Source organism: Scyliorhinus torazame, chromosome 2 (genome assembly GCF_047496885.1).
Source record: "Scyliorhinus torazame isolate Kashiwa2021f chromosome 2, sScyTor2.1, whole genome shotgun sequence".
NCBI classification, from domain to species: Eukaryota; Metazoa; Chordata; class Chondrichthyes; order Carcharhiniformes; family Scyliorhinidae; genus Scyliorhinus; species Scyliorhinus torazame.
In genome coordinates, this window is record NC_092708.1 from 165,812,367 (window position 1) to 165,840,170 (window position 27,804).

The 27,804-nt window shown below is 48.7% G+C and overlaps 1 protein-coding gene and 1 pseudogene across 1 annotated transcript in view; both read left to right on the forward strand.

Annotated features, from left to right (window-relative positions):
* The window catches only part of kcnh3 (potassium voltage-gated channel, subfamily H (eag-related), member 3), a 1,447,071-nt gene that overhangs the window by 797,493 nt on the left and 621,774 nt on the right, over positions 1-27,804 (forward strand). The gene's annotated exons all lie outside the window — the stretch shown is intronic.
* LOC140393139 (nucleolin-like) lies at positions 19,043-23,077 on the forward strand (annotated as a pseudogene).

The window sequence follows — 27,804 nt, forward strand, 5'->3', positions numbered from 1 at the left end:
CTTACTTTCTGCATAAGCCTACCATGGGGAACCTTATCAAATGCCTTACTAAAATCCATGTACACTACATCCACAGCTTTACCTTCATCCACATGCTTGGTCACCTCCTCAAAGAATTCAATAAGACTTGTAAGGCAAGACCTACCCCTCACAAGTCCGTGCTGACTATCCTTAATCAAGCAGTGTCTTTCCAGATACTCAGAATCCTATCCTTCAGTACCCTTTCCATTACTTTGCCTACCACCGAAGTAAGACTAACTGGCCTGTAATTCCCAGGGATATCCCTAGTCCCTTTTTTGAACAGGGGCACGACATTCGCCACTCTCCAATCCCCTGGTACCACCCCTGTTGACAGTGAGGACGAAAGGATCATTGCCAATGGCTCTGCAATTTCATCTCTTGCTTCCCATAGAATCCTTGGATATATCCCGTCAGGCCCGGGGGACTTGTCTATCCTCAAGTTTTTCAAAATGCCCAACACATCTTCCTTCCTAACAAGTATTTCCTTGAGCTTACCAATCTGTTTCACACTGTCCTCTCCAACAATATCGCCCCTCTCATTTGTAAATACAGAAGAAAAGTACTCATTCAAGACCTCTCCTATCTCTTCAGACTCAATACACAATCTCCCGCTACTGTCCTTGATCGGATCTACCCTCGCTCTAGTCATTCTCATATTTCTCACATATGTGTAAAAGGCCTTGGGGTTTTCCTTGATCCTACCCGCCAAAGATTGTTCATGCCCTCTCTTAGCTCTCCTAATCCCTTTCTTCAGTTCCCTCCTGGCTATCTTGTATCCCTCCAATGCCCTGTCTGAACCTTGTTTCCTCAGCCTTACATAAGTCTCCTTTTTCCTCTTAACAAGACATTCAACCTCTCTTGTCAACCATGGTTCCCTCACTCGACCATCTCTTCCCTGCCTGACAGGGACATACATATCAAGGACACGTAGCACCTGTTCCTTGAACAAGTTCCACATTTCCCTTGTGTCCTTCCCTGCCAGCCTATGTTGCCAACTTATGCACTTCAATTCTTGTCTGACAACATCGTATTTACCCTTCCCCCAATTGTAAACCTTGCCCTGTTGCACGTACCTATCCCTCTCCATTACTAAAGTGAAAGTCACAGAATTGTGGTCACTATCTCCAAAATGCTCCCCACTAACAAATCTATCACTTGCCCTGGTTCATTACTATTTATAAGAGTCCAGCTGCCACTGCTAGCCACTGAAACATCTCAATAACCTTCATAGATAGTAGTCTTTTTATTATAAATTTTATTATTTCTGCAAATTTTTTGCTTGCTTCATCTTTAAAGTACAATATTTTTATAAAATATAGAGATTTGCAAGTAGATATAGGTTGGTTACAGGATTCAGCAGAAACAACATACATTGATAAATGAATATAGTGAAGTACATTCTTGGACTTATGGTGCACACATACTGACTTTGTACTGGAATAAATAACAGAGATGTGACAACATCAAATGCCTTTGATCAACAGTATTGTAGAGTACAAGCTCGAGAAAAAGGCTTATGGTGTAGGTGAGGACAATACCAAGGTTGAAAAGAATAAAAGAGGTTGCAAATGAATTAACAATGGTTATGTGACACCAAGCTTGGGTTTTAAAAGCCAGTGGAAAGAAGAACAGATTGCAGGAAGAAAGCAGGTCCACAGCTTTCAAGTGCAGGAGAAAAATATATCAGGATAGAAGATAGGATACATCTTTTGAAGAGTGAGAAAGGGGGTAATTTTATGAATATGTGCTGGCTTACAGATAGAAGATCATGAGTGCTGCACTCATATTTTTCCAAAATGCACTGTTACCAAGCAAGGTTTCTAATATTGGTACTTTTGTTTATATTCGTTCATGGGATGTGGGCGATGTTGGTTAGGTCAGCATTTATTGCTGTTCCTTAATTGCCCGTGAGAAGGTGGTGGCAGCTGCCTTCTTGAACTGCTGCAGTCCATGTGTTATCGGAACACCCACAGTTCTGATATGGAGGGAGTTCCAGAATTTTGACCCAACGACAGTGAAGGAACACCGATATAGTTCCAAGGCAGAATAGTGTAAAACCTGAAGAGGAAGTTGCAGATGGTGATATTCCCATATTTAGTTACTCATAAATCTCTGGGGCTCCAGCACAATTGAAATATTAGCTGAATATGCTACACAACCATTTGTTTGTGGGATCAGCTTACATTCTCAGAATGGAGCACCTTTTATAATTGTTTCTTAAATATGAAATGAAATGAAAATCGCTTATTGTCACAAGTAGGCTTCAAATGAAGTTACTGTGAAAAGCCCCTAGTCGCCACATTCCGGCGCCTGTTCGGGGAGGCTGTTACGGGAATCGAACCATGCTGCTGGCCTGCTTTCAAAGCCAGCGATTTAGCCCTGTGCTAAACAGCCCCTCAACAGTGGCAAGGTTGCATTTAATGCCAATCACTAATTACCCTTGAACTGCTATTGCAATTGTGCTGATGGTGTTCCCACAAAGTGTTAATGAGCAAATTCCAAGATTTTGACTCTGAGACAATGAAGAAATAACAATACATATATCCCAGTCAGAATAGTGTGTGCCTTGCAGTGGAATTTGGAGATGATGGTTTTCTATGATACGTTCCTGTCCTTCTTAGTGATACAGCTCGAGGGATCTAAGACGCTGTTGATAATTGTTATCAATCCATCAATTAGATCATGTGGATTTAAGAAAATGCTGAAAAATATGTTCTTCTTTTTGAACTTTTGACATGTCTTCAAGAGTCCATTGCCTAAATCACAGCTTATTGCCATGTTAAGTAAGGAGAGGAGACAGGCCGTGAGATTGGGGATCATCCCTATACTGTTGAGTTATCTGATTCATGTGTTAGCCATCCAACCATCTGAATTAACAGCCCCACCGTGTTGAAGGAATTAATTCACCATTAACCATTTTAATTGCTATGGGTCCGGGTTTACAGAACCCCAAAGTGTTTCATGGAGTTCAACCGACCCACAACTTTTAATAGATTGTGGTGTGGGAAGCACACGGCGTACTCTCCAAGTGTGATACGGCAGAAATGGACATGTGGTTTTTGAAACAAAACAATGTTTATTCTATGAACTCAAGTTAACCTTTTAAAAACAAACATTGAATATCTTAACACCCATTACTTCAAAGATAACCCCAAAAGACTACAACACTAAATAATCCTTCAAACTGTTCCTTTAAACATCCAAAAGACGTCAAAGCTTCAAAAATAGGAGCACATTAGGTTACATTCAATATATTTATAGTCTTTGGATTGAAGAAATCAACAGATCAGCTCTGTGTTTCTTCCTGCAGCTCACAGCAAAACACACAGACACTCCCAGCTGCCTTCTCAAACTGAAACTCAAAAAACAGAAGTGAGCTCAGCTCCCCCCACCCTCTGACCTCACTTCAGTAATATGATGAGCTCCATTTTTTAAAGGTACCTTGCTTAAACATCCATTTCTTAAAGGTACTCTCACAGGACATAATGCTGAATCTATTTTACAGATTTCAAAATACATACGTTGTAAAGATGCCATAGTTGTGGACAGAATTTGTGTGTGATTTCACCAGGAAAATGTACTTTTGTGGTAGAATTATAAATATATATGAATAAATATATATATATATAGAATTATAAATTTATGCAAAAAATTGCTCTGATTTGGGGCAAATAACAACGAAATAGTCCTGTCAGTGACTTGCATTGTAAGTCAAATGAAAGAAAATGCACAGAGTCTCAATGGTGTATTTCTTGTGTAATGATGTGAAATCTTTTCCCGTTTTTCAAGTCAACCAATTTTTTTTCAGCAATTATGCCATCAAAAATACTTTGCTATCAAACAAAAAATGATACTTTCGATAATCATGGGACAGGAACAAACTGCTTACAAATCCCGGTGTTAACTGTCTTTAACGTACGTAGCTTAAATGGTTGCAATTATTGTAATATGCTAATAGAAACATTCTTGTAAACTTTAGCGCACATGTTTTCTAATTGGTGCCATTTTGATGTCAGTGTCAACGACTTATTTAAAGAGGCCAATGGAAGCACTAAAATATCACCAATCAAAAAAACCAAGACAATGGGCACGATTTTCCGGCCATAACTCTGGCGAGCATCATAAGGGTGGAACAGGAAAATTTGGATATCCGTTAAAAGCCCTGCGTGTGACAATGTCCGCCATTGTTGGTGCAAGGAAATCCCACCCTTCACATTTTTGTAAAGCATATCTTTACAACATGGCGGCACAGTGGTTCGCACTGCTGCCTCACAGCTCCAGGATCTCGGGTTCAATTCCAGCCTCGGGTGACTGTCTGTGTGGAGTTTCCTCTGGGTGCTCCGGTTTCCTCCCACAGTCCAAACATTTGCAGGTTAGGCAGATTGGCCATGATAAGTTGCACCTTAGTGTCAAAAAAGGTTAGGTGGGGTTACTGGGTTAGGGTGGAGGTGTGGGCTTCCAAGAGTCGGTGCAGACTCGATGGGCCAAATGGCCTCCTTCTGCACTGTAGGGATTCTATGAATTGTGGGGCAGGCATATGGACCTTTTACTTGCATGAGGTTTCTTATATCAATGTAATGGATTTCAATAGTATGGGATTATTATATTTGTGTAAAAAAAATGCAATTTATCTATCACTACTTTGGGAGTATCATCACCACAAAGATTGCTTGTTCAAGATAAAAATGAATAGATTTCTGGAGACACTGACAACAAGGGATGTGGAGATGGTGTGGGAAAGTGGCATTGAAGTAGATGATCAGCCATAATCAAATTAAGTGGCAGAGCAGGCTCGATAGGCCGAATGGCCTCCTCCTGTTCCTATGTCCCAATGTTTCTATGGAGCAATTCTGGCAGCAGCCCATAAGTATCTTTTCAGGGCAAATAGCGATGGTGTTTCAAATTGTATTCAGTCACACATATCTATTCAAGTTCAGTGGTGCCATTTTCTTGAATAATGAATCAGAGCATTATTCTTTTTTTGAGAGATGACGGGCATTGCATGTCTATTTAGATGATAGAAGACTGGAGAGGGTGCAATGAGAAGCAGAATCTTCTTATTTACATATTCTTAACTTTTCTGAAAAAGTCTGGGTTAATACTAAATGTAATGTGGCTTGCTTCAAGATGTTAAGCTACATTATTCCACGTAAAGACATATATACATAAAAATAGTTAGGATCAGATTCATTTAAGCCTGTTGTTACAGCATATCTCCATCTACCAACAAAAAAATCTTGAAGACACCACACTAAGGAGCGGCACGGTGGCACAATGGTAGGTATTGCTGCCTCACGGTGCTGAGGACCTGGGTTCGATCCCGGCCCTGAGTCACTGTCCATATGGAGTTTGCACATTCACCCCGTTTTTGCGTGGGTCTCACCCCCACAACCCAAAGATGTGCAAGCTAGGTGGATTGGCACGCTAAATCGCTACTTAATTGGGAAAAAAGTTATTGGGTACTCTAAATTTTTTTAAAAGGCACCACACTAAGACCATAAGATGTAAGAGCAGCAGTAGGCTATTTGGCCCGTTGAGTCTGCTCCACCATTCAATGTGATTTTGACTGATCTGATGTGATAATTCTCAATGTCACATTCCTGCTTTATTCCCATAACCCTTGATTCCCTTACTGATTAAAAATCTGTCCATCTCAGCCTTGAACTTACTTAACAACCTAATGGCTACAGTCGTTTGTGGTAAAGAATTCCGCAGTTCACTACCAGCTGAGAGAAGAACAGTTTCTTCATATCTGCCTTAACCAGATGACCCCTTCCTCTGAGATTATGCCCTACGGTCTGAAACTCTCCCACAAAGGGAAACAACCTCTCACCATCTATCCTGTCAAACCCCATGAGAATCCTATATGTCTCAATGAGTCTTCTGGTGATGTCATGTAAGCGGAGGTCGCGTGTGGGGAAGTTCCTACCCGATGTTTTGGCTTTTCGATTTTTCTCGCCCGATCCCAGCGGCAATTTTTGGATAATTCTGTGTTGGAAGATTTTAGATCAGGATGTGATGTCGAAGGCCCAGAAGAAGAACGGCGGAAAGAAGGGGGCGAATACTTCGCAAAGATGCTGGTAGAGTTGATGGAGGAAGGAGAAGAACCCTCCCGATATGAGCACATCGGTTGCTAAGGCCGAAGCCGAAAAAGAATGAATCGCCAAGACCAGTTATACTTCATTTCCACAAGTATCTACCAAGGAAGAGGTCCTAAACTGGGCAAAGCAAAGGGGAGAGGTGAAATGGGAGGGCGACGGTATACGAATTTACCAAGATTTGACGCTGGATTTGGTAAAAAGGCGGGCAGCTTTCAGTCAGATGAAGGCGGCAATCTACAACAAAGGCGTGCAGTTTGAAGTGGTCTCTCCCGCGAAGTTGAGGGTGAGATACAACTCGAAGGATCTCTATTACAGAACGGTAGGCGTTAGTGAAGGCCGAAGGATTGGGACTGAAATGAGAGATGGGACTGGAAATGAGACCTGGACTGAGGGGAAAGGGACTGGGCTTAGCCTTTGTTTATCGTTTATGGTGTTTTACATTTCTGTACTGAGTGACGGGAACGTAAGGGTCTCGGGGTCGGTTGAATGTGGAAGGGTAGTCTAGCTATGTTTTGAGGTTTTTTTTAAATATTATTTTTATTCTCCATTTTCACATTTTCTTCAGAATTTACACCCCACCAACAAACAGTAAACGGTAACGAATACAATGACAATCCCCTTATTAACAACAACGATCCCATCCTCCCACCACCCCACAAACAGCGACCCACCTGACAATATAAGCATCAAATAAAATGAAACCTCCCAAGGAGGAAAAAAAGGAAAAAAGAAAAAGGAATCAGGAATCGCCTATGGTCACCATTAACATATATAGTCTACCCCCAACCCCCCCTAATATTCAACGCCATCTGATGCACTATCAGTTACGACGAGACGAGAGTAGAATGTAATCAAGGTTTTATTACACAGAGATGTGTGGCCTCCTACAGCAGCTTACGAAATGGCTGCTGTTTGGAGAGCACACACATTTATACTCTGCCTCCTGGGCAGAGCCAGCAGGCAGGGATCTACCCCCGTACCTGTAGTACAGGGGCCTTACCGTAATACCCATATATACAATATAATACAACAGTGGTGACTATCACACCATCCAATCCCCGAAAGAGTACCGTGAATGACACCCATGAATTGTAGACAACTCCCCCCCCCCCACCCACATCCCCCCCCCCCCACCTCCCCTCCCAGACTCCTCCTATCCACTTCCTCTTGTAAACTCTTCCCCCAACCTCGGTTCCTTCCCACAACTTTTCACCCCGGCTAGACTCACCAAAACCTGTTCTACCAGGCTCCGATAGCCACAGCCCCTCCCCCCACCTCACTCCCGTTCACTGGCCGGCTTAAACCGGCCAGCGTGGAGGCCCCCGCCCGGGTCTCCTTCCCCCTTGCTCGGTCAACCAAGAAATCCCCTTTAGCACAGAACCCCGGCATACACACCGAAGCCCCAAAGAACCATCGTTGCAAATGAAAGTCTCAACTCTTCCCTTGTCCAAATATACAGCGTTGACTCATTTAGTACATACACCAACACGCAGTGAAAAACTAAAGTTACATGAGGCTACATCGGTACACGACCCGCTCTCAGTTCCATTTCTTAATTCTGCCACAGTCCTTCTGCCTTCGCAAACTCCTCCGCCGCTTCCGCCGTCCCAAAATAAAAGTCCTTGGATTTGTAGGTCACCCTCAACTTAGCTGGATATACTATGCCGCACTGCACCTTGCTGATGTACAGCCCGCCTCCTCGCCAGCTCCACCATAAAGTCCTGGTATATACGTATACCAGCTCCAGCCCTCTGCACCACCCGCTTCTGCTTTGCCCAGCACAGGACCTTCTCCTTCACTCTATACCTGCGCACAGTGGCTCACTCTTGGTTAGTTCTCTTGGTGGCTCACTCGCCTTTGGTATAGGCCTCCATGACCAATGAGCCGGATCCAGTTCATATCGAGAGGGATCGTCCCCCTCCCCAATAGCTTCTGCAACATCGTGGCAAAATACTCCGTTGGCCTCGGGCCTTCCACCCCTTCAGGCAGACCCACGATCCTCAGATTCTGCCGCCTGGATCTGTTTTCCAGGTCTTCCATATTGGCTCGCAGACCCTTTTGGTCTCCATAACCTTCTGCAACTACTTCCCCATCGAGGTGAGTTGATCACTGTGCTGCGATAATGCCTCTTCCACTTCCTTCAGTGTCTCACCTTGCTCCCGCACCTCAGCCACTGCGCTTGAAACCGCCGCCCTCACCGGGGCAATCGCCTCCTCCACCAGCACTTTCAATTCCTCCCCCATCTCCTTCTTCATCGCTTCCATGTGTTTTGTGAACTGTTTTTCAAGTTCCACAGCCATCACCTTGGTAATTTCTTCTGCTGTGAGCGATGCGACCTCCCCTGGTGCCCCATCCTCCGCTTTCCTTACAGTTCCTGCGCTGACTTTTCCACTCACCGGCGGTCTTTCATTAACCCCCTTTTTCATGGCTGTTTTTCCTCCAAATTTGGACATTTCTCCTCCCTGTGCCTTCTTACAGTTTTTCAGCCTCTGTTGCCCCCGGGACCGGGCGTTAAAACTCCGAAATTTCAATTCCCGAGTGGGAGCCCTCCAGTGTGCGGCTGCCTCCTGCCCGCCATCACCGGAAGTCGTGTTCAGAGTTTGTTATAGATATTTGGAGTTTGAGGGGATATGTGCACTGGATTTGGTGGGGGTAGTTGGTGGGTATTTGTTTTTAAATTTTGTTCCTGGAATTGGGCTATGGAAAAGGGGATTGGGAGGAGGGGGGGTTCGGGTAGGAAGCCCGATTTTGGCTAGTGAACGGGTGTGTGGTGGGGGAGGGGCTGCGGCTGTCAAAGTCTGGTTAAGCAGGTTTTGATGGGCCTGGGAGGCGTGAAAGTAGAGTTGGTGGTGAGGGAAGTTATACTGGGTGAGGGGTTGATATGGGGGAGTAGTTGGGGGGAGGCTTGTGGAGTGTGGGGGGGGGGTTGACGGTAACAAAAAGATGAGGTGGGTTCGGCCCAAGAGACAGGACCCAGGGCTACGATGATGGTGGATAGGAAGGGAGGGGCGGATAGGAGACCCACAGTCAGAATAGTTACATGGAACATGAGGGGGTTAGAGGGACCAGTGAATAGATCAAAGGTTTTCACTCATTTGAAGAGCTTAAAGGGTGATGTAGTGATGCTGCAGGTGACACATCGAGGGTGAAAGATCAGATGAGGCTTAGGAAGGGCTGGGTGAGTCAGATATTTCACTCGGGTTTGGCACTACGGCTCGGAGAGTAGCAGCTTTAGTCGGCAAGACGGTTTGGTTTCAGATGGAGAAGGTGATGGCAGACCAGGGGGGCAGGTACATAACAGTGATGGGTGTACTGGAGGGTAGGTTGGTGACAATAGTGAGCGTCACAATTGAGACGATGTGGGGTTTGCAAAGAAGGTGATGAGTGCTCTCCGGATCTGGATACTCATAAACTGATAGTAGGGGGAGATTGGAACATGGTGTTAGATTCAAAAATCCAAAGTCCTAGCCGTGCTCGCTGTCCCAATCTGGGGGGGCGGAAGCGTTGGCTGGGCTTATGGGGGAGCTAGGAGGAGTGGATCCATGGAGGTTACTACATCCAGAGGTATGGGAGTATTCTTTTTTCTCCCCGGTACACAAGGTGTACTCAAGAATTTACCTCTTCGTGGTGGGAAAGGCACTATTGGCTGGGATTATTCGATCTGAGTAATCAGCAATCATGCGGAGCTAAGCCGCAAGTTTCGGCAGCTCCCGCGACAACGGACTTTTGGGCAATCCAGAGGAGCCCCAACTGAACTTTTTTGAATTGATCCCGTGTGGGAAGGTGTAGTAAGGTCCCCCCTTACGATATATGGCCGAGATCAGCGGTGGAGCGGCGAAAAAAGAGGCTCTGGAGCAGCGGCAAAATCGAGGGGGGAAAAGCAAGATGGCGGAGGGCGGAGAGCGAGCAGCATGGGGGCCGGACCAGCAGGAGTTCCTTAAGCACTGTGTGGAGGAGCTGAAAAAGGAGGTGCTGGCGCCAATGCTGTTGGCGATCGAGGGGCTGAAGGAGACCCAGAAGGCCCAGGCGGTGGAGCTTCGTGAGGTGAAAGATAAAATGAATGACAACGAGAATGAGATCCTGGGCCTGGCGGTAAAAATGGAGGCGCATGAAGCGGTGCACAGGAGGTGGGCCGAGAGAATTGAGGTCCTGGAGAACAGGTCGAGGAGGAAGAACCTCCGGATTCTGGGTCTTCCCGAAGGAGTGGAAGGAGCTGATGCCAGGGCGTATGTGAGTACGATGCTCCATGCGCTGATGGGAGCAGAGGCCCTTCCGACCCCCCTGGAGCTGGAAGGGGCTCACCGGGTCCTGGCGAGGAGACCCAAGGCTAATGATCCGCCAAGGGCGATAGTGGCAAGGTTCCATCGCTTCGCGGACAAAGAAAGTGTGCTGAGATGGGCCAAGAAGATGCGGAGCAGTAGATGGGAGAATGCGGTGATCCGAGTTTACCAGGATTGGAGCGCGGAGGTGGCAAGGAGGAGAGCTGGCTTCAATCGGGCCAAGGCGGTGCTGCATTAAAAAAGAGTCAGGTTCGGCATGCTGCAGCCTGCGCGACTGTGGGTCACTTATCAGGACCGACACCATTATTTTGAAACGCCAGAAGAGGCTTGGACCTTTATTCAGACAGAAAAACTGGACTCGAACTGAGGGGATGTGGTTGTGGGGGGAGATGTTGGTTGTATATGGGGTTGTAAATATGGGTAAAGAATAATTTATAGGTGGGATGATGGATGGGGATATGGGTAGAGTTCTGGTTCAAATTCCTAAAATTTCCCTTTTCTTCTTGTCTGTAGACGAGATGATGATGATGGGGAATGTGGGCGTTGGTGCTGGAGGGAGGTGAGGCTCGGGGATGAGGGAGCTGGGATAATGGCTGCAACAGGAGCTGCGCCACAGGGGGCGGGGCTGGTTCAGGAAAGCGCAGGCTTTTTCCCGCGCCAAAAGCGGGGGGGGGGGGGGTGGGGAGGGGATGGAGGAAGGTGAGGAGGAGAGACTCCCACACAGGGGAGATCAACGGGAAGGCGGGGGAAGCCGGGGTCAGCAGAAGTCAGCTGACTCTCGGAAGCAATATGGGGGGAGCAAAAGAGCTAGATGTGGATCTTGCGGGGGGAGGGGGGGAGGGAAGGGGGGGGGGATTCCAGGGTTGCTGCTGCACTGTCCGAGGGGGAACTGAAAATGGAAGAGGTGGTCGGGGCGGGGATTCCCCGCCTGGGGGACTGGAGGGTGCGGGAGGCGCGAGCACGGGACTGGCCTAAGATAGGAGATGGCTAGTCGGCAAGGGGGGGGGGCGGTGTAACACCCCAATCCGGCTGATCACGTGGAATGTGAGAGGCCTAAATGGGCCGGTTAAGAGGGCCCGAGTGTTCGCGCACCTAAAGGGACTGAAGGCAGACGTGGTCATGCTTCAGGAGACACATCTGAAGGTGGCAGACCAGGTCAGTTTAAGGAAGGGATGGGTGGGACAGGTGTTCCATTCGGGGCTGGATGCGAAGAATAGAGGGGTGGCAATACTGGTGGGAAAGCGGGTGTCGTTTGAGGCCAAGAACATAGTAGCGGATAAGGGAGGCCGATTCGTGATGGTGAGTGGTAGGTTGCAGTGGATGGAGGTGGTACTGGTGAATGTATATGCCCCGAACTGGGTCGATGCTGGATTCATGAAACGGATGTTGGGGCGTATTCCAGACCTGGAGGTAGGGAGCTTGATAATGGGTGGGGATTTTAACACGGTGCTGGACCCAGCATTAGATCGCTCCAGATCTAGGACGGAGAAGAGGCCGGCTGCGGCCAAGGTGCTCAGAGGGTTTATGGACCAGATGGGAGGAGTAGATCCGTGGAGATTTGCCAGGCCTTTGGCCAGAGAATTTTCTTTTTTCTCCCACGTAAGGCCTACTCCCGGATAGATTTTTTTGTTCTGGGCAGGGCATTGATCCCGAAAGTGGAGGGAACGGAGTATTCGGCCATAGCCATTTCAGATCATGCCCCGCATTGGGTGGAGTTAGAGCTGGGGGAGGAGAGAGACCAACGCCCATTGTGGAGGTTGGATGTGGGACTGCTGGCAGACGAGGAAGTGTGCAGGAGGGTGCGGGGGTGAATTGAAAGGTATCTGGAGGCCAACGACAACGGGGAGGTGCAGGTGGGAGTAGTATGGGAGGCGCTGAAGGCGGTGGTCAGGGGAGAGTCAATCTCCACCAGGGCTCATAGGGTGAAGAGAGAGGGCAGGGAAAGGGAGAGGTTAGTGGGGGAGATTTTAAGGGTGGACAGGAGCTACGTAGAGGCTCCTGATGAGGGACTATTCAGGGAGAGACGAAGTCTCCAGATGGGGTTCGACCTGTTGACCACAGGTAAGGCAGAGGCACAGTGGAGGAAGGCACAGGGGGCGATATATGAATATGGGGAGAAGGCGAGTCGGATGCTGGCACATCAGCTCCGTAAGAGGATGGCAGCGAGGGAAATAGGGCAGGGGAACTACGGTGCGGAGTGCGGGGAAAGTGAATGAGGCTTTTAAGGCCTTTTACGAGGAACTGTATAGGTTCCAGCCCCCAGGGGGAAAAGAGGGGATGCAGCGATTCTTGGACCAATTGAGGTTCCCAAGGGTGGAGGAGCAGGAGGTGGCTGGTTTGGGGGCACCAATTGAGGTGGAGGAGCTGGTTAAGGACTGGGGAGCATGCAGGCAGGATGGGTTCCCGGTGGAGTTTTATAGAAAGTATGTAGACCTGTTAGCCCCGTTGCTGGTAAGGACCTTCAATGAAGCAAGGGAGGGGGGGACCCTGCCCCCGACAATGTCGGAGGCGACGATCTCTTTGATCTTGAAGCGGGATAAGGACCCACTGCAATGTGGGTCGTATAGACCGATCTCGCTCCTTAATGTAGGTGCTAAGTTGCTGGCAAAAATGTTGGCCACGAGGATTGAGGACTGTGTCCCGGGGGTGATTCACGAGGACCAGACGGGATTCGTAAAGGGTAGGCAGTTAAATACTAATGTGCGAAGGCTCCTAAATGTGATAATTATGCCATCGGTGGAGGGAGAAACGGAGATAGTGATAGCCATGGACACGGAGAAGGCCTTTGATCGGGTAGAGTGGGAGTATCTCTGGGAAGCGCTGAGGAGGTTTGGGTTTGGGGGAGGGTTTATTAGTTGGGTTAAGCTCCTGTATAAAGCCCCGGTGGCGAGTGTGGTCACGAACCGGCGGAGGCCGGAGTATTTCCGGTTGTATCGAGGGACGAGGCAGGGGTGCCCCCTGTCCCCTCTGCTGTTTGCATTAGCAATTGAACCTTTGGCCATGGCGTTAAGGGAGTCGGGGAAATGGAAGGGGGTGGTTCGAGGGGGAGAGGAACATCGAGTGTCGCTGTACACAGACGACCTGTTGCATTATGTGACGGATCCAGTGGAGGGGATGGTGGAGGTAATGCAGATCCTATGGGAGTTTGGAGATTTTTCGGGCTATAAGCTCAATATGGGAAAGAGTGAGCTCTTTGTGATCCATCCGGGGGACCAGGGAAGAGGGATAGACGACCTACCATTGAGGAGGGCGGAAAGGAGCTTTCGATACTTGGGGATTCAGGTAGCTAGGAGCTGGGGGGCACTGCACAAACTTAATTTGACGCGGTTGGTGGAACAGATGGAGGAGGATTTTAAAAGGTGGGACATGTTGCCACTCTCGTTGGCGGGTAGGGTACAGTCAGTTAAAATGGTAGTCCTCCCGAGATTTCTTTTTGAATTCCAATGCCTCCCAATGGTGATTACTAAGGCCTTCTTTAAGAGGGTAGGCAGGAGCATTATGGGATTTGTGTGGGCGAGCAAGACCCACACAAGGGGTAAGGAGGGGGTTCCTGGAGCGTAGCAGAGATAGAGGAGGGTTGGCGTTGCCGAACTTGGGTGGTTACTATTGGGCAGGCAACGTGGCAATGATCCGTAAGTGGGTGATGGAGGGAGAGGGAGCGGCGTGGAAGAGGTTGGAGATGGCGTCCTGCAAGGGAACGAGCCAGGGGACGCTGGTGACGGCACCGCTGCCGCTCTCGCCGACAAGGTACACCACGAGCCCGGTGGTGGCGGCAACGCTAAAGATCTGGGGGCAGTGGAGACGGCACAGGGGTGTGACGGGAGCCTCGGTGTGGTCCCCAATCAGAGACAACCATCGGTTTGTCCCAGGAAGGATGGACGGGGGGTTTCAGAGCTGGCATCGGGCAGGGATTAGAAGAGCGGGGGACCTGTTCATTGACGGGACGTTTGCGAGCTTAGGGGCGCTGGAGGAGAAGTTTGGGCTACTCCCGGGAAACGCCTTCAGGTACATGCAAGTGAGGGCGTTTGTGAGGCGGCAGGTGAGGGAATTTCTGCTACTCCCGGCACAGGGGATTCAAGATAGGGTGATTTCGGGGTTTGGGTCGGAGAGGGCAAGGTGTCGGTGATATACCAGGAGATGAAGTAAGGGGGGAAGGCTTTGGTAGAGGAGCTGAAGGGTAAATGGGAGGAGGAGTTGGGGGACGAGATTGAGGAGGGGCTATGGGCTGATGCCCTAAGTAGAGTTAATTCCTCTTCCTCGTGTGCCAGGCTTAGCCTGATACAATTTAAGGTGGTTCATAGAGCGCATATGACAGGGGCGAGGCTGAGTAGGTTCTTTGGGGTGGAGGACAGATGTGGGAGGTGCTCAGGAAGTCCGGCGAACCATGTCCATATGTTTTGGTCATGCCCGGCACTGGAGCGGTTCTGGAGGGGAGTGGCGGGAACACTATCTAAGGTGGTGAAAGTCCGGGTCAAGCCAAGCTGGGGGCTAGCACTTTTTGGAGTAGTGGACGAGTCGGGAGTGCAGGAGGTGAAAGAGGCCGGCATTCTGGCCTTTGCGTCCCTAGTAGCCCGGTGAAGGATCTTGCTAATATGGAAGGAGGCGAAGCCCCCCAGCATGGAGGCCTGGATAAATGATATGGCTGGGTTTATCAAGTTGGAAAGGATAAAGTTTGCCTTGAGAGGGTCTGCGCAGGGGTCTACAGGCGGTGGCAACCGTTCCTAGATCATCTCGTGGAGCGTTAGATGAAGGTCGGACAGCAGCAACAGCAACCCGGGGGGGAGGGGGGGTGGGGGAGGGGGGTTTCTCTGGGGGGCATTTGAGCAAGAAAACGCATGAATGATCTGGAAACTGACATGTACGGGAAGAATCCAATGTACAAAGTTCTGTATCTTATTGACTTGCCATGTTCATGTTTTGATGTTTTGCCACGCGAGTTCTCTTTCTTTTCTTTGTTACCGGGGGGGGGGGGGGGGGGTTTGTTTGTAAGGTGGAAAATATTGTTGAAAAATTCTTAATAAAAACATTTTTTTAAAAAATGATTTCAGATCATGCCGCACACTGGATGGATGTAGTACTGGAAAAGAGGGTAGCTCAGAGGCCGGGGTGGAGAATGGATGTTGGGTTACTAGCAGACCGGAGCTTCTGTGAGAGGATTGGAAAGATGATCGAGGAATATGTGATGTCTAATTGCACGAGGGTGGTCTTGCAATCAGTGGTCTGGTAGGCATTGAAGGCAGCAGTAAGATGGAGGTGATTTTGTTCGAGGCGAAGGTAGTTAAGGTGGAAAGGGAAGAATGCCAAAGACTGATAGAGGAAATTTTGGAAGTAGATGGGAAGTTTGCTGAGGGCATGGACCTGGGTCTCCTGGTTAAGAGGAAGGAGCTACAAGCAAGGTTCGATTAGATGTCTATGAGGAAAGCGTTACGTCAGCTAAGAAAGGTGAAAGGAGCAGTATATGAGTATGGGGAGAAGGCAGGACGCATGCTGGCTGGACAAGTTTGAAGGGAGGCAGCGGAGAGGGAGATAGTTCGAATACGGAATAAGACAGAGAAGTTGGTGGTGGCTCCGAAGCAGATTAATGAAGTAGTTGAAGAATTTTATAGAGACCTAAATAGGTGGAAGCCTCCAGAAGAGGAACAGGAGATGAGGGAGTTCTTGGACGGGTTAGAGTACCCGAGGTTAGGAGAGGAGGATAGGGCTGGCTTGGAGGAGCCAGTGAGAGTGCAAGAGGTGAAGGAGGCAATTGGGAGGATGCAGGCAGGGAAGGCGGCAGGGCCCAGTCGAATTCTATAACAAATTTAAAGACAAGCTGGCTCTACTGATGGTGGGCATGCTCGAAGATGCAATGGACAGGAGTGACTTGCCACAAACAATGGGGCAGGCTTCCATTTTATTACTGCTAAGGAAATAATCGTATAGACTCATTTCACTGCTGAATGTAGATGCCAAACTTTTGGCAAAGTTGTTATCGTTCAGGTCAGAGGGGTGTCTCTCAAAGGTGATCGGGGAGGATCAGACGGGGTTTGTTTAAGGGAAGACAGTTGTTTTCAAACATGAGGAGGTTGCTGAATGTGGTCCTCTCTCCAGCAGAGGGAAGGGAGACGGAAGTGGTGTAGGCTCCGGATGCAGAGAAGGCGTTCGATCGTGTAGAATGGAGTTATCTGATGGCAGTCTTGGACAGGTTTGGGATCGGGCCAAAGTTTGGGGCATGGGTGTATTTGCTATATAAGGAACCAAAGGGAAGTGTGCATACAAATAATTTGAACTCAGGGTATTTCGCATTGCATCGGTGCACGAGGCAGGGGTGCCCTATGTCCCCTCTTCTGTTTGCATTGGCTATAGAACCTTCGGCCATTACTCTAAGGAATTCGGAGTTGTGGAAGAGGATAGTGAGAGGTGGGGTAGGATATAGGGTGTCCTGATATGCAGATGATCTGCTCCTATAAGTCTCGGAACCGAAGGTATCGATGGGGGGCTATAATGGAGCTGCTTCAGAGGTTTTGGGAGTTCTCGGGGTACAAGTTAAACCTAGAGAAAAGTGAGGCTTTCATGGTCTCCCCACTGGGAGTGGGAACGGCGGTGGGAGGGTTGCCATTCCACTTGGCGATATCTCACTTTAAATATCTGGGGGTCCAGGTGGCACGCCACTGAGCAGGGCTCCGGAAGCTGAATTTTATCAATTTGGTGGGAGGGTGACAGCTGATTTGGCAACGTGGGACAATCTCCCTTTGATATTGGCAGGCCAGGTACAGGCTGTCAAAATGAACGTGTTGCCGCGGTTCCTGTATCTGTTCCAGTGTCAACCTGTCTTTCTACCTAGGTTGTTCTTTAAGGGATGGATAAGTTGATCTCCTTGTCATTTGGCGGGGGGGGGGGGGGGGGGGGGGGGCGGGGGGGGGGGGGTCCTCATGATTAGAAAGGTGATAGTACAGAGGGGAAGGCAAAAGGGGGGTCTAGCCCTCTGAACTTGCTTCACTATTATTGGGCGGAAAATGCTGAGAAGGTGAGGGGATGGTGTCAGGAGGGAAAGGCTATGTGGATAAGGATGAAGGTGGGTTCTTGTAGGGGGTCGGGGCTGCGGGCTTTGGCAATGGCATCGCTCCCGATGGCCCTCGGAAGGTATTCAGAGAGTCAGGTGGTGGTGGCCACACTGAGAATTTGGAGGCAGTTTAGGCTACACTTTAAGTTGAGGCTGGGGTAGTGGGGATGCCGATTAGGGGGAAACATGGGTTCGGGCCCAGAAAGGATGTATGCGAGGTTTAGGGGTTGGGAGGAGAAGGCTTTCAGTAAAATGAAGGATTTGTTCCCTGGGGGACAATTTGCGAGTCTAGAAGAGTTGGGAGAGAAATAGAGATTGACAGAGAGAGAAAGGTTTAGATACATGCAGGTGCGGACTTCGCAAGGAAACCGTTCCCAACTTTCATGATAGCGCCGCCTCCTTCATTGTTGGAGAAAGTGTTGTCAGCAGGTAGACTGGAGAAGGGAGTCACCGCGGCGATTTACGGGAGGAACCTGGAGGAGGATGGGGTGTCCATGAGGGGATAAAGATGAAATGAGAAGAGGAACTGCAGGTGATGCTTGAAGAGCGACTGTGGTGTGAGGTGTTACGGAGGGTGAATGTCTTGACTTCTTGTGCAATTGTGGAGCCCACCTCACTAAATCAAGGATGAGCCGGCTGTTTGATGTGTTGGAGATACCTGTGAGCAATGTGGGAGGGGCCCTGCAAATCATGTTCACATGTTTTGGTCCTGCCCAAAACTAGAACATTTTTGGAGGTCGGTATTCAGGACAATATCAGGGGTCCTACATGTGGTTGTGAAGCCCAGCCCCTGAGAAGCCATATTCGGGATATCGGACCAACTCGAGCTGCAGGCGGGCACGCGGGCAGATGTCTTCGCCTTCGCCTCATTGATCGCTCGAAGGCGCGTTTTTTGGGGGTGGAGGTCAGCCTCGCCACCCTGTGCCGGGGGATTCCTGGAGTTTTTCACCCTAGAGAAGGTAAAGTTCGAACTGAGGGGGAGGAAGGAGGGGTTCTACAATTGTTGGGGTTTGTTTATTATGCATCATTGACTGTTGAGGATGGGAGGTGGGGTGGGGGGGGGGGGATGTCTTGTTCTTTTATTTATTTGTATGGGGGTTGCTTGTGGCTGTTTGGGTGTTGTATTGTGAAAATGTTGAAAATTTGTTGAATAAAAATAATTTTTTAAAAATCCTATAAGTCTCAATAAAGTCACCTCTCATTCTTCTAAACTCCAATGAGCACAGGTCCAACATACTCAACCTCTCCTGATAAGAAAATCGCTCCATACCCGTGATCAACCGAATGAACCTGCCCGCGACTGCCTCCAATGCTAGTATATCTTTCCTTAGATAAGGGATCAAACAGTTCACAGTATTCCAGATGTGGTCTAACTGGGATCTTGTATAGTTTTAGTCGGACTTCCTTATTTTTATACTCCATTACCTTTGAAATAAAGGCCAACATTCCATTGCCTTCCCCATTATCTGTTGAACTTGCATGCTAGCTTTTTGTGATTCATGCATGAAGTCCCACTGGGCTGCAGCTTCATGCAATTTTTCTCCATTTAAATAATATTCAGCTCCTTTATTCTTCCTACCAAAGCAAGCGTTTTGAAAATGGTGAAACTGGCCAAGGTGGACAAAAAGCAAGGCAAACCTAAAAAGGCTGCCCTGCCACCACCCCCTGAAGATTTTGAAGAGTCTACTTCGGAAGAGGAAAGTGAAGAGGAGAACTACCAGCACTTCCTGTTAAAAAGGCTTCAACTCCAGCTGCTGAGACACCACAGTCTGCTAACAAAAAAAATGGTAAAGCTGGGAAAAAAGAGAGCAGTGAGGAGGAGGACGAGGAGGAAGAAGACTCTGAGGAAGAATCTGAGGAAGAGAAATCTACTCCTAAGCTTGCAGCTGCTGTGACAAAAAAAACAAAGGAAGAACCTGAAGTAGACGGGAATGATGAAGATGAGGATGAATCTGAAGAGGAAGAAGCCATGACTACAGCACCACCACTCAAGACAAAGAAAGCTGGCATGGTAAAAGCTCCAGATGGTGACGAGGATGAAGATGATGAAGAAGAGAGTGACGAAGAGAGTGAAGATGAGGAAGAAGTTGAGATGGTTGTGCCAAAGAAAGCTGAAAAGAGGAAGAAAGAGCAGCAGAAGGTGGTGACTCCATCTAAGAAGCACAAGATTGAAAATGATGCATCCTTTTCGCTCTTTGTTGGAAACATAGGGCGGGATTCTGCGGGAATCGGCGGGGCGGGCAACTCCGCACCTTCAGGGGCTAGGCTGGCGCCGGAGTGGTTTGCGCCGCGCAGGCCGGCGGGGAAGGGGCTTAGCACCATGCCAACCGGCGCCATAGGACCTCCGCCGGCTGGCACGAGTTGGCGCATGCGTGGGAGAGCCAGCGTGTGCTGGCGTCATCCCAGCGCATGCACATGGGGGGGTTCATCTCCGCGTCGGCTATCGCGGAGGACCACAGCGGCCGATGAGGAAGAATAGAGTGCCCTCACGGCACAGGCCCGCCCACGGATCGGTGGGCCCCGATCATGGGCCAGGCCACCTTGGGGGCACCTCCCGGGGCCAGATCCCCCCCGTGCACACCCCGAGGACCCCGGAGGCCGCCCACGGAGCCAGGTCCCGCCGGCAAATACCTGGTGTAACATACGCCAGCGGGACTGGTCGAAAACAGGTGGCCACTCGGCCCATCGCGGGCCGGAGAATCACCGGGGGGGGGCCGCTGCCAGTGGCCGCCGACCGGTGCGGCGCGATTCCCGACACGCCGCGGCGATTCTCCGACCTGGCGGGGGGTCGGAGAATCCAGCCTATGAACTCTGAGAAGAACTTTGAGGAACGAAAGAAAGCGTTGACTGGCTTCTTCACCAAGAAGAAACTTTCAGTCACGGATGTCCGAATTGGATCCAGTAGGAAATTTGGTTATGTTTGAAACCGAAGAACAGCTAGAAAAAGCATTGGAATTCAATGGAAACAAAGTGTTGGGACATGTAGTCAAACTTGACAACGCACGCAGTAAGGAAAGCAATGCAGATAGCAAACAAGAAAGGGACTGCAGGACATTGTTTGTGAAAAATCTCCCATTCAAGATACACAGGATGACCTCAAAGAGATTTTTGAAGATACTAATGACATTTGAATTCCTGCCTCTCGCGATGGTTCAGGGACATGGGGCATTGCATATATTAAATTTGAAAATGAAGCGGCTGCAGATCATTGGATCAGAAACAAGGCACTGAAATTGAGGGTAGAACCATTGTCGTTGATTTCACTGGGGATAAGAGTATGTTAAATGTGAAGGCTGGACAAGCACTAGCACAACCAGATTCGGATACGCTCATTGTAAATAACTTAGCTTATTCTGCAAAAGAAGAAACAGAATATTTTTGAAAAAGCATCATTCATCAAAAGAATGGTGTGGAGATGCCAGCGTTGGACTGGGGTGAGCACAGTACGAAGTCTTACAACACCAGGTTAAAGTCCAACAGGTTTGTTTCGATGTCACTAGCTTTCGGAGCGCTGCTCCTTCCTCAGGTGAATGAAGAGGTATGTTCCAGAAACACATATATAGACAAATTCAAAGATGCCAAACAATACTTGGAATGCGACCATAGCAGGTGATTAAATCTTTACAGATCCAGAGATGGGGTAACCCCAGGTTTGGGGCAGCACGGTAGCATTGTGGATAGCACAATTGCTTCACAGCTCCAGGGTCCCAGGTTCGATTCTGGCTTGGGTCACTGTCTGTGCGGAGTCTGCACATCCTCCCCGTGTCTGCGTGGGTTCCCTCCGGGTGCTCCGGTTTCCTCCCACAGTCCAAAGATGTGCAGGTTAGATGGATTGGCTGTGCTAAATTGCCCTTAGTGTCCAAAATTGCCCTTAGTGTTGGGTGGGGTTACTGGGTTATGGAGATAGGGTGGAGGTGTTGACCTTGGGTAGGGTGCTCTTTCCAAGAGCCGGTGCAGACTCGATGGGCCGAATGGCCTCCTTCTGCACTGTAAATTCTATGTAAATTCTATGATAAAGAGGTGTGAATTGTATCAAGCCAGGACAGTTGGTAGGATTTTGCAGGCCAGATGGTGGGGGATGAATGTAATGCGACATGAATCCCAGGTCCCGGTTGAGGCCGCACTCATGTGTGCGGAACTTTGCTATAAGTTTCTGCTCGGCGATTCTGCGTTGTCGCGCGTCCTGAAGGCCGCCTTGGAGAACGCTTACCCGGAGATCAGAGGCTGAATGCCTTTGACTGCTGAAGTGTTCCCCGACTGGAAGGGAACATTCCTGCCTGGTGATTGTTGCGCGATGTCCGTTCATTCGTAGTCGCAGCGTCTGCATGGTCTCGCCAATGTACCACGCTTCGGGACATCCTTTCCTGCAGCGTATGAGGTAGACAACGTTGGCCGAGTTGCAAGAGTATGTACCACGTACCTGGTGGGTGGTGTTCTCACGTGTAATAGTGGTATCCATGTCGATGATCTGGCACGTCTTGCAGAGATTGCCATGGCAGTGTTGTGTGGTGTCGTGGTCACTGTTCTGAAGACTGGGTAGTTTGCTGCAAACAATGGTTCGTTTGAGGTTGCGCGGTTGTTTGAAGGCAAGTAGTGGGGGTGTGGGGGTGACTTTGGCAAGATGTTCATCGTCATCAATGACGTGTTGAAGGCTGTGAAGAAGATGACGTAGTTTCTCCACTCCAGGGAAGTACTGGACGACGAAGGGTATTCTGTCGGTTGTGTCCCATGTTTGACTTCTGAGGAGGTTGGTGCGGTTTTTCGCTGTGGCGCGTTGGAACTGTCAATCGATGAGTCGAATGCCATATCCCGTTCGTACGAGGGCATCTTTCAACGTCTGTAGATGTCTGTTACGCTCCTCCTCGTCTGAGCAGATCCTGTGTATACGGAGCGCTTGTCCATAGGGGATGGCTTCTTTAATGTGTTTAGGGTGTAAGCTGGAGAAGTGGAGCATCATGAGGTTATCCGTGGGTTTGCGGTAAAACGAAGTGCTGAGGTGACCGTCCTTGATGGAGACGAGTGTGTCATTCAAAAGAATGGCTAACCGAAAGGATTTGCATTTGTTAAGTTTGAATCAATCAAGATGCTAAAGATGTTCTTGAGAATCACAGCAATGCAGAAATTGAGGGAAGAACAGTGAGGTTGGATTTCAGCAACAAAGGCCACAGGGGTGGTGATTGTCCCAGCAAGACATTGTTTGTTCATAGCCTTTCTGATGACATAATTGAAGAAACTTTGAAAGAAGCCTTTGAGGGAGCTGAGATTGCTAGAATTGCAACAGACAGGGAATCTGGAAGATCAAAAGGTTTTAGCTTTGTGGACTTCCCATCAGAAGAAGATGCAAAATTAGCTAAGGGGGCGATAGAAGATGGAGAAATTGATGGGTGCAAAATTACACTTGACTTTGCTCGACCGAAAGGTGAAAACCAGCGGGGTAATCGAGGTGGATTTGGTGGTGGCTTCGGTGGTGATTTTGTTGGAGGCTTTGGCGGAGGTTTTGGGAGAGGGAGAAGAGCTGCGGTGGATTTGGCGGCAGAGGTCATGGTGCCCGAGGAGGCGGTGGTCGAGGTGGATTTGGAGGATTCAGAGGTGGAAAGGCGACTCCTCAAGGAAATAAAATCAAATTTAATTAGAGACTGCGTTACCTTGTGTTCAGACAGAGCCTCTGATTGTCTCACAGTTGGACATTCCAGAATTCTGCATGGACTAGCTGGCTATGCAATTTGGAGTGTGGTGGGAGCTCCCTAAGTTTCGAATGGACTTACAATTAAGTAAAGAGAGATTGAAATTGTCGGTACAACATTTGTGGATTTTGTCAAATTTAAGTATTCTGTTTTACCAATGTGTAAATGTACTGCTCCCTATGATTTTTTTTAGTTACAATATATATGCAAGAACATTTTAGAATGTTGTGCTTGGCATACTGTCTGACAGATTAAAAGGACTTTATTTCATGTTTTGGGTATTTAATAGTGCGCATCAAACTGGTTACTAAACTTGTTTATCATACTGCAGCACTTCCAAAAATACCTCACCTAAAGGTTTACTGGGCTTTTATTTCCCCGTTTACATACTATGAATAGCAATACTGTCGTTATGTTGCAAATTCAATTTTAGACATCTTGCACATTGCAATTACATGACATTAAATTGGAAATGCCAGCTGGCCTAATTTTCCTCTGGTCATGGCTGTATACATAATTAGCACCACAGTGTTGTAGGTCAGTTGGAACAACTTGTCCAGATATGTACTCTTATGTTTTTATGGGCTGGATGATGCCATTGTTTTTATAAATTAAATAATGCAAACATCCCATCACCTGGCCAGTTTTTGTGTATGTTCTGCTCAATGATGTGAATTTCTAAGCACTTGCATTTTCCCCTTTTTGAGATGTGCATTCCACACATTAGAACAGACTCGACCCAGTGGCGCCCAAACTCTCAAATTTAACCTAAGCCAGCTGCTGCCCTTTGGAGTTGGTTCTTTGGACTTGTACATCATCCAGATCAAGTGACTGCTGTTTGAGAGTTCACTGTAGAGTACATTTTCTTTGAAAATAGATTTAAAATTTGATCATCAAAAAATGCTCCTCTGGTACATTCCTGCCTCAAAGGCAGGTATGCTTACTTGTTTAGTTTGACTGCATTATGATGGCTTCAGAAGAGCTTGGGCGGGATTCTCCCCTACCCGGCAGGGCGGGGGGTCCCGGCGTGATGGGGTGGCGGGAACCACTCCGGCGTCGGGCTGCCCCAAAGGTGCGGCTCCGCACCTTTAGGGGCCAAGCCCTCACCTTGAGGGGCTAGGCCCGCGCCGGAGCGGTTTCCGCTCCACCGGCTGGCGGGAAAGGCCTTTGGCGTCACGCCAGCCAGGGCCGAAAGGTCTTCGCCGGGCGACACGGGTCCGCGCATGTGCGGCAGCGTCAGCGGCTGCTGACGTCATCCCCGCACATGCGCAGGGGAGGGGGCTTCTTCCGCCTCTGCCATAATGAAGACCATGGCGAAGGCGGAAGAAAAAGAGTGCCCTCACGGCACAGGCCCGCCCGCGGATCGGTGGGCCCCGATCGCGGGCCAGGCCACTGTGGGGGCAACCCCCGGGGCCAGATCGCCCCGCGCCCTCCCCCAGGACCCCGGAGCCTGCCTGCGCCGCCTTGTCCCGCCGTTCATAAGGTGGTTTAATCCACGCTGGCGGGACAGGCATTCCAGCAGCAGGACTTCGGCCCATCGCGGGGGCGGGATTCACGCCAGCCCCCGGCGATTCTCCGACCCGGCGGGAGGTCGGAGAATCCCGCCCCTGATGTACCATATTTAATGGGATGACTTCAATTTGGATCATTGTTACACTTGTTACTTGAATTGTCCAATGAAACCCTAGTTCTTATCTCATGGACTCATGTCTGCATTTTGGGATTGTAGATTGGGAGTGCTGCAGCAAGGATTAACTCTACATACAGAAGTTTTTTAGTTGTCTTAATTTTTACAAAATGGAAGTATCCAGGGTGCAACATTGTAGAAAATATTTTTCTGAAAAGTGGAATAAATGGACATATAAATCTGAAAAAAAATTCTTCCTCCAAAAGTGCATAACTTCATACTTTCTCACATTGTATTCCATCGGCCAAGTTTTTCCCCATTTACTTAACCTATCTGTATCCCACTTTAGACTCTGTGTCATCCTCGCCACATGGCTTCCCACCTACTTTTCTATCATCTGCAAACTTGGCAATAGTACAATCACTTCCTTTGTTCAAGTCATTAATATATATTGTAAATAATTGTGGCTCCAGCACTGACCCTATGGCACTCCACAAGTTACAGGTTGCCTTCCAGAAAATGACCCTCTTCTCACAACTTTCTATCTTCTATGAAAACAGAAGAACTAAGAGCAGGAATAGGCAATTCAACCCCTTGAGCCTGCTCCTTATTCAATATGATTATGGCTGATCTCATCTCAGCCTCAACTCACCTGCCCTCTGATGTAGTGAACTCCACGGATTCATGGTCCTTTGTGAGAAGTAATTTCTCCTCATTTCTGTTTTAAATCTGCTATCCCTTATCCTAAAACTATCACCTCACATCTGCTCTACATCTACTTTGTCAATACCTTTTATCATCTTATATACCTCAATTAGATCTCCTCTCATTCTTCTAAACTCGAGAGAGTATCGGCCCATACTGCTCAATCTCTCTTCATAAGACAAACCCCTGCGGCAGAATTCTCCTTCTTGAGACTAAGTGTTGACACCGGGGCAGGATTCATGGACTTTAGTAAGGGGAGGTCGTGCCTGACAAACCTGTTAGAGTTCTTTGAAGAGATAACAAATAGGTTAGACCAAGGAGAGCCAATGGATGTTATCTATCTTGACTTCCAAAAGGCCTTTGATAAGGTGCCTCACGGGAGACTGCTGAGTAAAATAAGGGCCCATGGTATTCGAGGCAAGGTACTAACATGGATTGACGATTGGCTGTCAGGCAGAAGGCAGAGAGTTGGGATGAAAGGTTCTTTTTCGGAATGGCAACCGGTGACGAGTGGTGTCCCGCAGGGTTCAGTGTTGGGGCCACAGCTGTTCTCTTTATTTTTTTAACGATCTAGATGACGGGACTGGGGGCATTCTGGCTAAGTTTGCCGATGATACAAAGATAGGTGGAGGGGCAGGTAGTATGGAGGAGGTGGGGAGGCTGCAGAAAGATTTAGACAGTTTAGGAGAGTGGTCCAAGAAATGGCTGATGAAATTCAACGTGGGCAAGTGCGAGGTCTTGCACTTTGGAAAAAAGAATAGAGGCATGGACTATTTTCTAAACGGTGACAAAATTCATAATGCTGAAGTGCAAAGGGACTTGGGAGTCCTAGTCCAGGATTCTCTAAAGGTAAACTTGCAGGTTGAGTCCGTAATTAAGAAAGCAAATGCAATGTTGTCACTCATCTCAAGAGGCTTGGAATATAAAAGCAGGGATGTACTTCTGAAGCTTTATAAAGCATTAGTTAGGCCCCATTTAGAATACTGTGAGCAATTTTGGGCCCCACACCTCAGGAAGGACATACTGGCACTGGAGCGGGTCCAGCGGAGATTCACACGGATGATCCCAGGAATGGGATCCAGGTCATAGGGCGTGAATCACAACAGGTCGCCTCCATCTGATGTACCATCTGGGGACCCATGAAGGCATAGAGTGAGGGCTCATAAGGCCAGAAAAGTAGACACCAGATAAGTTGGCATGGGTGCAGGGCACAATTTAGCGAAAGGGGCTCGGGCACGAATCTGTATATATATTTTCACATTAAACACCTGTGCACAATGTTACTACCTGCCACAGTGCTCTGTCAGAAGGGTGTGAGGAGTGGCCTGGTCTGGGCTTGCTGTAAAGGGGGCGCAGTGGAACGGGCGGACGTTGTGGGTGCGCTTGGCTCAGGCAGCGCCACTCAGCCAGCGCTCACCACTTCGGTGTCCCACCACCACCTCCCTCCCCCCCCCCCCCCCCCCCCCCCCAACCTCCCCACCTCTGCCACCCCAGGGATTCGATGGAACCGTGTGATGGAATGGCCAGCTCGGATGCACAGATCACACAGGTGAACGGTGGAAAGTGTTACCGTGGGCAGGAATCAGACGTTGTCAAATGTTGCAGAGCGCCAGGGCTGATCGTAGAGCAGGTAGTCATCATTATCAATCCCATGGACCATACTCGCTGATACTGCCAACTCAGGACCCACACCTCATTGTTTGGCAGGTGTGCATCACAGAGGGGGTTGCAAGGGGGAGTGGCCAGGATGGATGGGATGCGGCTTCCTTGCCCCTGGCCAGTCCTCCTCCTTGTGGAGGATGCAGCAGGCAACCAGAAAGTGGGCAACCTGTAGTGATCTCTGTATGTACATGTACATAAGGGGTTAATGTGTAATCAGCAGCCCCAGATGATCACTAGAGGGCCGGACCAAAGGGGTATAAATGAAACCACATTGGGTCTCTCTCCCTCTCTTTTGGGTGGACTGTGACCAGGACAGGAGTATCATAGAACATAGAACATAGAAAATACAGCACAGAACAGGCCCTTCGGCCCACGATGTTGTGCCGAACCTTTGTCCTAGATTAATCATAGATTATCATTGAATTTACAGTGCAGAAGGAGGCCATTCGGCCCCCTGAGTCTGCACCGGATTAGCTCAGATGGTTAGTGTTGTTATGCATAGTTACTGTAGTTAGATCTTGTTAACCTTATCACTAGTATCAATGTTAAAGTAAAGAACTCACATAATTATTGTTATAGTTACTCAATAAATCTTTTGTTACTACTAGACGAGTTCGAGTCTTCTTCATCGAGATTCAGAAGACCTCATCAGTAACCAAGGTTTGAGTAACACATATTACAC